Genomic DNA, 7,909 nt, shown 5'->3' with positions numbered 1-7,909 from the left:
ATACGTGAATAACTGGGTGGGGCCTTCCAAAATTACAAGATGGCGAACGAATGATCGAAATGTCAGCGTAGGTATTTCAATACATTTAGTTCAAAATTTGGTTATTACTTCGCAAGTGTGATAAAAAACATTGTGTAATATCACGGGCGGCTGAAGGATTTAACTCGAGTTATAGCCCTCCGCCTCCGCTTTCAAATAGCCTCTCGTTCGTAATCCTTCACTTTCCGCCCTTAATACACAATGTACTATTTAAGCCTACCTACCTAATTGTAAAAATCGGCCCAGAAATCAAATCAGACTGCAACCCAACTACAACTTATATGGGCACTGCAGATTTTATTAAATTTTCTGTAACCGCTGAATTTTATTATTTAAACAACCACATAGCGAAAAGTTACAAATAAACACTTATACTAAAAATCTTACAAATAAAAAGTTGTACTACTTACAAATAAAAATGTTCTTATATTTCAGTAAGTGGTCTAAAGTACAGTTTTCTTACAAGAAAGTTCTTAAAGGAATGGTACTGTGTGTTTGGATTCTACAAGCCTATGTTTATATACGTCTAATATCATAATTATGAAATATACCTACAGAACGTTAGTTTCACAATATACCTACATGACCTACCTATAATTTTATCTATTCACTCAACCAAGCCACAGCCAAATATGGCAAACCAGCCTAGTTGAAGCGGGCAATTTATTTCAGTATTGCCACGAACTTCCCATTTATTTTGCCACTTTCGAACCTCACTTTGCCAAACATGTAATCTGGACTCCGTTTTAAGAAAATGCCAATATCCATAACTATAAATATTTCTAAGGAAGTTTATGACGTTTCCAAATACATGCCAACCTTAATAATATTTGTAGGAAAACAGACCAGTCAATATACAAATTCCATTACACTTATCACGTTCTTCTTTTAGAAAATTCTAGAACACCCATGCAAAGTTTTCGTGTTGCAAGCAATTAAAGAACTTGTCAAGATAAATTTATGGACCATTTTCCCTTGTCGCTAAAGAGTTTTACGAGGCAGTTTTGTGGGGTGCAAATATATGCGACAGACCATTTGGTTGCTGATGTGTTGTTTAGTAACTAGAGATGTGTGGACAGTAAGCGTTGAGGTTATCTGGTAGATTATCCAAGAGGCAATCCAAATTCATGTCTTGGGGTGTTTCTGGATCTAATGCAAGCGAAACCACCATTTTCGGTGGTGCAAGTGACCCGTAATGTAATTTCAACAGCAACAATGCGCTGTGAAACTACAACTACTTGTACTTGCTAATCTAATTGGATATCATCACTGTAGTGAACAATTTCAGCAGTATGTAGGTATTTTTTAATAAAAGTGTACCCGACACGGACTTGGCCGGTTTTTATATTTAATTTCCCAGTAAGTCTGTTTCGGTGTTCATTAAGGGAGATGCTCACGGTGCGAATAACGCGAACTCGTTCAATAACGGCACCGGTCTATGTTACAAGAGGGCGCGGGAATATAAATACTTTTTTTATCTTACAATGTTGGTATGTTTCTCCGTCTATTATCCTTGCCGATTTTAACATTAAACTAAAATAATTGTACTTATATGTCTGTTTTTGTTTTTAAATTAATGTGTTATCTGTCGTGGCATCACCAAATGGGCCCTACGGAAGATCAGCGCTGGCTACATGGCTAGCATCATGCTGAGTTGGGTCCATTTCGTGATGAACACTTTTATGTCATTTTGTTCTTTGCCATTTTATGTTTGATGTCTGTACATGTCCGTACATGTTATGTGATCGTCATGAATAAATGTCTTTTATCTTTATTATCTTTAAAGAGGATCAAGTATTATAGAGAGTTACTGTCAAAGTAAAATGTGTAATCACAGTGCAAACACTGCCATCTCTCGACACAAGCTTAAAACTTTTGAACATCAGTTTTGACAATTTGGCCCATATTCTTAGCTTGATATGTATTAAAATGTCAAATATTAATATTAGCGCCATCTAGCCGAGCGATCCCCAAAGGTGTAACGCCATCTAGGCCACCGTACCTTTTTCTCTAGGGCTTTAAGGTACGTTTTTTTCTTAGACTTTAGCCATCTATTACGGAGTTATATATGTCTTTGATTAAACCCATTACTTCGGCAGGATCAAACTAAACTTTGATCGTTATAACTCTTCCCAGGCGTCGTACTATGCCCGTCGCCCGCTATATTTGTTATGGTATTTTTTCTTTATACCACGTCGGTGGCAAAGGTATACGGTCCGCCTGATGGAAAGCGATATGCCTGATGGAAGATGGTATGGTATTTTAGCGGATGTTTGAGACTTCGAGAGTGGTACTCCTCTGTGCCCTCCGTGGGTGAGAGAGATTTAACTCATGAACGCTACTAGCGGTGGGTCATAACGATCAAAGCCTGGCCGCTTGTGCGTTTTCACGAGACTGCGGTAGCCAATTTTCTCCTGCAATATATACCTATGTTTACCAACTCGTTCCGCACTGATAACATTTTCTACCGTAATCATTCAGTCATCGTAACATAGAGCATAGAACAGTGGAAAACTGACTACTCACCATAATTATCTTTGAAGCAGTAGTCATGTACGAGAGTATAATCCACCACGTTACTTCGTTGTGCTATTTTTAGTATGAATTTAGCTTATCCACTGTCTACAAAATTACAAGAATCCGCATAATAATAGTATTTTACACCTATAAGAAAAATCGCTTTTTACTCATAAATTGCCCCTCGCCATAAAAATGCATCATAAAGTGGCGATATTGCATACACACATACACGTACTAGTATAGCACTATATGTCATACATAAATTATGTCGGTACTACAAAGTCAAACAGGCGGAAGGAGGGTTGACGTTAGAGTTCTTGTTTAACAACATAAATATACCTACTAGTGGCTCTGTGAGCTATACCCATTTAGGCAATATGCTTAGAAAACGCAAACACAGTCATTGACACAACCAAGTGACTAACTCAAGTCATGCTGATCTTAGGCGTCATAATACACTTAGCGAATAATAATTAAGTACGGCATTTTGAATAAAAAAATCTAAAATCTGGATAGAAAAAAAAAACATAAGGATCTGGTCAGAAAACTTGACAAGAATCAGCTGAGAATTGTGACTTGTAAAGAAAAAAAATCGGATATATGTACAGTCAGCATCACATGTCGCGGATGAAATATCGCTTCAGAACTAACTACCATTCTGTAACCGCAAAACAAAATGCTATATGTGCTATATATATGCTATATTGCCACCCTGAACGCACTCGTGGCCTCTTCATCAGGCAAAGACCTCACGAGGCTTTTAGCCGTGTCTAAATCGGAATCTGGTCAGTGGATTCACGCCTGTCCCTCGCCCAATACCTTTAATTAACTCAAGTACCTTACGCATAGCCGTAGGTCTTCGGCTTGGAGTAGACATATACACAGACCACTCTTGTGCTTCTTGTGGGGCCCCAGTAGACCGGCTGGGCCACCACAGCCTATTATCCTGCTCCTCGGGCGCAGGCCGCCTTTCTCGCCATGCCGCCCTTAACGACATCCTTAGAAGGGCTCTCGTCAGCGCTAACGTCCCTGCAGCTCTGGAGCCCCAGATCGCACGGGACGATGGCAAGCGCCCGGACAGGATGTCGTTAATCCCTTGGAGAAAGGGCCGCGCGCTGGTGTGGGACGCTACCTGCAAATATAGCTGTCTCGGCGCCAAATACGAGTTCGTAGCATTTGACGTCGAGACACTCGGATCGTGGGGTAAAGGAGCGCGTGAGCTTCTCAGGGAGTTGGGGAAGCGGTTAAAGGAGGCAACAGGTGACCCTCGCGCCTTCACGCGCAAAGAGCTTTCACGCGCAAAGAATTGCTATTGCAATACAGCGCGGGAATGTTGCCTGCGTGATGTTCACTTTGCCGAGAAGCCAGGGCTTAGACTTTTGGGTATTTTTATTTTTTAGATAGGTTTAGTTTTAGTTTTCTAAGTCTAGTATAATTTTAATAGTATAATTTGTAGTAAATATATAAATATTAAATAAATAAATATTATAGGACATTCTTACACAGATTGACTGAGGCCCACGGTAAGCTCAATAAGGCTTGTGTTGTGGGTACTCAGACAACGATATATATATAATGTAGTATGATGTAGTATGTATTTATTTCTAATAATAAAGTGAACATCATTAAATTTTGACATTTCTGACCGGGAACTGATAATTTTGGCTCCTTGTTTCTTCAGCTACTATTGATTCTAAATGTACAAAAAGCAAATCAAGTTAAATGCAAACCTACGCCGTCTCTTCGGTAAAATGTTGCCGACATACGAATTAGTACAATTCTAGATTTCAGTGGCCTACATGCAAAACTCACTGACTTCCAATTTCAAGATTTGGCACTACATTTGGTCAGTTGGCGAGAAATTAGTTTACCACTCGGATAACCACAACGCCTAGTTTTAGGAGGAACTTACAGGGTTACTTCAAGAGTCGGCTTCGTGCAAATTATTTTCAACTAACTTATCCTCTCAATTTTGTAAGATCTACTACTTTCTGCTCACTTAACTATTTCTATGTCCTTTGTGTTTTTTTTTCTTATTAGTAAGGCATTTTCTTGGTCCATCTATACCTATTTTTATCTTTTAAATTTGATGCATACGTACCGATATTCTAATGCCACTTCGAGTAAGTAGTTATTTGTTAATAAAGAAGAAGTTTTGTGGTAACTTGGTCGACTGATCGTCAATTGTTAGCCCTTGACTATCTTCGGAGAAGAAAATTTCCTTTTACTACATATTTCAAATTCAAGGCAAAAATTTTGCACTTAGTCCTTATCCTTTCCTTTTCTTATTCCTTTGTCCTGGTCCTACGGAACTATTAAACATCAGACCCCCATAATGACACTAGCGGTTCCTCGAAGCCCAACTAATGTACATCCGGCCAGTTATTTATCCTAGCGTAAACAATAAAATTAATAATTCAAATCATACACGCCAGTCGCAAACAAAGGGTTTTGCATATTAAACACTGGATATCCGCAACCGTCATACGAGCTAACAATTACGTTAAATTTAAATTAGACTGTAAATAGTATGTTTGGACGCGCGAATCAGTTTTGCGTAAATTGACTTAATGTTAATTTTAAGCTCAACTTACAATAACATGGCAGTGATTTAAAAACAAAACAATTGAACATGAAAAAACTAAAAGTATTAACCGTTTAGACTGTAATTAAATTAGCAAATTGAGCTCCTATCGACGATCAGAGTCATCAGAGTCAAGTAAGTGTTGACCGAATCTATGTTTTTTTTTTGCGCCATTAGTATCGATTTTTTAACCCCCGACGCAAAAACGAAGGGGTGTTATAAGTTTGACGTGTCTGTCTGTGTGTATGTCTGTCTGTCTGTCTGTTTGTCTGTCTGTTTGTGTGTGTGTCTGTCTGTGGCATCGTAGCGCTCGAACGGATGAACCGATTTTGATTTAGTTTTTAGGGTTCCGTAGTCAACTAGGAACCCTTATAGTTTCGCCATGTCTGTCTGTCCGTCCGTCCGTCCGTCCGTCCGCGGATAATCTCAGTAACCGTAAACACTAGAAAGCTAAAATTTGGGACCAATATGTATATCAATCACGCCAACAAAGTGCAAAAATAAATAAATTTATAGTTTAAAAAACTCTAGAAAAACACGCTTTTATAAATGCACGTAAAAGCCAAAAATAAATTATGGATCGTTCAAGTTGTCTCTATTGCTGGGATGAAGAGTAAACTATGTGCTTTTAATTATAATATTTGATTGTAAAAGCGTGGGGCGCTGCAGTCGTGCTGCAAGTCCAGTTAGCGCGCCAATCTGTGTACAAACTGCTTCTCGTAATATAGCTTAACTTGATTTCTCAGCAAGTTATACAAAAAGTTTTTCCTGTTACAGCGCCCCACGCTTTTACAATCAAATATTATAATTAAAAGCACATAGTTTACTCTTCATCCCAGCAATAGAGACAACTTGAACGATCCATAATTTATTTTTGGCTTTTACGTGCATTTATAAAAGCGTGTTTTTCTAGAGTTTTTTAAACTATAAATTTATTTTATACTTTTTAGTGGTTAATATTTAAAATTTAAACAAAAATATAATTTCAAGTAGGCGAATTTCGCAAGCCATTTGTGGCTTAACACGTACGGTATTGCTACTTAATAAGAATTAATACCACCTGATGTATGGGTACCAAGTTTATCGCAATAAAGTCATTCATTTAAAAATTTTTTCATAGTGCTGCGCTAATTTGAAGATTAATGCAATACAGGACTTAAGGATTTCATCTTACAGAGTAGCAAAAAGACAAAAGGTTGAATTTTCTCAGTCGCTCTCTAGTATATTTGCGTGGGGTTGAACCTGGATATGGAACGTGGACGCGACAGTTTGCTAAGCAACTAAAAGACTGATAGTGGCTCTGGGATCTGTAGACCTTCGCGACGTGCTTAGCAGTGGCGTGGCGTGAAATTTTTCGTTGATAAAGCCCTTACTTTTGCCCCCCTTACTTTTGCTCTTAAGGGTCACAAGAAAACCCTAACCCAACTTATTTTACATACTACGATGATCCTTTTTTTTGCGGGGGCTACGCCCCCCGAGCCCCCCTTTCTTTGCTCGTAAGGGTCACAAGAAAACCCTAACCCAACTTATTTTAAATATTACGTTGATCTTTCTTTTATGCCGGGGGCTTCGCCTCGGGGGGCGACCGAGGCCCCCTTTCTTTCCTCTTGAGGGTCACAAGAAAACCCTAACCCAACTTATTTTAAATATTACTTTGATCTTTTTTTATGCGGGGGGCTTCGCCCCCCGAGCCCCCCTTACTTTTGATCTTAAGGGTCACAAGCCCTAACCCAACTTATTTTAAATATTATATTGATCTTTCTTTTGTGCGGGGGGCTTCGCCACCCGAGCCCCCCTTTCTTTGCTCTTAAAGGTCACAAGAAAACCCTAACCCAACTTATTTTAAATATTACGTTGATCTTTCTTTTATGAGGGGGGCTTCGCCCCCGAGCCCCCCCTTACTTTTGCACTTAAGGGTCACAAGAAAACCCTGACCTAATTTATTTTAAATATTACGTTGATCTTTTTTTATGCAGGGGGCTTCGCCCCCGAGCCCCCCTTACTTTTGCTCTTAAGGGTCACAAGCCCTAACCCAACTTATTTTAAATATTACATTGATCTTTCTTTTATGCGGGGGGCTTCGCCACCCGAGCCCCCCTTTCTTTGCTCTTAAAGGTCACAAGAAAACCCTAACCCAACTTATTTTAAATATTACGTTGATCTTTCTTTTATGCGGGGGGCTTCACCTCCTGAGCCCCCTTACTTTTGCACTTAAGGGTCACAAGAAAACCCTAACCCAACTTATTTTAAATACTACGTTGATCTTTCTTTTATGCGGGGGGCTTTGCCCCCCGAGCCCCCCTTTTGTTTATTTACTCTTGAGGGTCACAAGAAAACCCTAAACCAACTTATTTTACATACTACGTTGATCCTTTTTTTTGCGGGGGGCTTAGCCCCCCGAGCCCCCCTTTCTTTGCTCTTAAGGGTCACAAGAAAACCCTAACCCAACTTATTTTAAATATTACGTTGATCTTTCTTTTATGCGGGGGGCTTCGCCCCCCGAGCCCCCCTTACTTTTGCACTTAGGGGTCACAAGAAAATCCTAACCTAATTTATTTTAAATATTACGTTGATCTTTTTTTTATGCGGGGGGTTTCGCCCCCCGAGCCCCCCTTACTTTTGCACTTAGGGGTCACAAGAAAATCCTAACCTAATTTATTTTAAATATTACGTTGATCTTTTTTTTATGCGGGGGGTTTCGCCCCCCGAGCCCCCCTTACTTTTGCTCTTAAGGGTCACAAGCCCTAACCCAACTTATTTTAAATA

This window comes from Leguminivora glycinivorella, chromosome 13 (assembly GCF_023078275.1).
Source record: "Leguminivora glycinivorella isolate SPB_JAAS2020 chromosome 13, LegGlyc_1.1, whole genome shotgun sequence".
NCBI lineage: Eukaryota > Metazoa > Arthropoda > Insecta > Lepidoptera > Tortricidae > Leguminivora > Leguminivora glycinivorella.
This window is presented reverse-complemented; position numbering follows the sequence as displayed.